Source organism: Elephantulus edwardii, unplaced genomic scaffold, assembly GCF_000299155.1.
Source record: "Elephantulus edwardii isolate Elephantulus edwardi_28Jun2011 unplaced genomic scaffold, EleEdw1.0 scaffold00026, whole genome shotgun sequence".
NCBI lineage: Eukaryota > Metazoa > Chordata > Mammalia > Macroscelidea > Macroscelididae > Elephantulus > Elephantulus edwardii.
In genome coordinates this window covers 8,916,524-8,918,345 of record NW_006399776.1, presented here as the reverse complement: position 1 = coordinate 8,918,345, position 1,822 = coordinate 8,916,524, and the positions used below count along the sequence as shown (strand labels likewise).

At 47.3% G+C, this 1,822-nt stretch overlaps 1 pseudogene; it reads right to left on the bottom strand.

Moving 5' to 3' along the window:
- Window positions 1–1,044: 1,044 nt before the first annotated feature.
- On the bottom strand, window positions 1,045–1,521 carry LOC102875873 (annotated as a pseudogene).
- Between the last annotated feature and the right edge of the window lie 301 nt (window positions 1,522–1,822).

Below are 1,822 nucleotides of genomic sequence, written 5' to 3'. Positions count from 1 at the left end.
CCTTGGAGAAAGATATCATGCTTGGGAGGGTGGAAGGACTGTGGAAAAGAGGAAGACCCTCAATAAGATGGAATGATTCAGTGATTGGGGTAATGGGAGTAGGTGTGTCAGAGATAGTGAGGTTGGCACAGGACAGAGCAGAGTTTAGGGCTGTTGTACATAGCGTCACTGTGAGTTACAAGGAACTGCACAGCACATAGCAGCAACAACAACAACAACTAGTGGCATGAGCTCTGGTAGCCTAGTGGCAAGAAGCTGCACTGCAATCCTGAAGGCAGTGGTTAGAGACCACCAGCTACTCTGCGGGAGTAGAATGAGCAATCTCCTCTCATTCAATTAACTGTCTCTGAAAACGCGCTAAAGGGTCAGCTATAGGTTGGTTCTGACTCCATGGTATACAACAACAGGGGCATAGGAGGCTCTGGTGGCCTTAGTGGTAAGGAATTGCACTGACAATCCAAAGCCAGGAGGTTCAAATCTACCAGCTGCTCTGTGAGAGATGTGTTATCTCATCTTCTGTAACTCACTACCTCTGAAAACCCACCAGAGGGTCAGCTATGGATTAATTTGGACTCAACAGTACTCAATTAGTGGCATAGTCTATAGGGAATTGCACTGTCCCTGTCTGGCAGTCAGAATCCACGGGCTGCTCCTTGGGAGAAAGATGAACAATCACCTCACATGTGATTAATGGCTTAAAAATCTCATTGGATGGTCAGCTATGAGTGGATTTCTAACTCAACAACAATGAGTTTGAGGATACATGTAAATATATAGTGTTCCTTTGAGGTATAAAAACAGCAAAGAAACAGTTCTAAATACAATAAAAAATCTTTAACACATAATACAGTGATGATAATACTTTTATGCCTGTTTCAAAGTAGGTCCTATTCTTATTGGCATGTTCAACTCAGATTTACTACTGACCCTCCAGAGGCTTTTGCAATTTATGAATTGCAAGGGAGGAGACTGTCCTTCTTCTTCTTCTTCTTTTTTTATTAATGGGAAAAAATACGCTTTATTTCATCGAGGGTGGTGTCCGGCTCAGAACTTCTGGAACTGCTTCTTGGTGCCCGCGGCCTTGGTGACCTTGAGCACGCTGAAGCGCACTGTCTTGCTCAAAGGCCTGCACTCGCCCACGGTGACAATGTCTCCGATCTGGACATCTCTGAAGCAGGGAGACAGGTGCACGGACATGTTCTTGTGACGCTTCTCGAAGCGATTGTACTTGCGGATGTAGTGGAGGTAATCCCGGCGGATGGCGATGGTCCTCTGCATCTTCATCTTTGTCACCACACCAGGCAGAATTCGCCCTCGGATGGAGACATGACCAGTGAAAGGACATTTCTTATCAATGTAGGTGCCCTCGATGGCCTCCTTGGGTGTATTGAAGCCCAGACCGATGTTCTTGTAATAATGCGGGAGCTTCTCCTTGCCGGTTTCACCCAACAGCACTCTCTTTTTGTTCTGGAAGATGGTGGGCTGCGCCTGGTAGGCGCGCTCGGTCTGGAAATCCACCATCTTTCCGGCCGCTTGGAAAAAAAGCCATGTTCTTCTTTTGAAATAGCCGGTAGCTTTGAACTGTCTCTATTTGGGTTGACTGCTCAAATCCTTACCCACTAGGCCACCACGGCTTCTTGTTACAAATCATCATATGAACCTTGGGTCAATGTGACTCCAGCGCTATGACTTGCTGCTGCCACAGGGAGCTGGACAAGATCTGTGAGCTGCTGGTGCTGGCTGGGCGTGTAGCAGATGGACCTCCCACTGTATTGTACGCTAAGCCTGAGCTGCCATGCTACCCTGGCTCTACCAGCTGAAG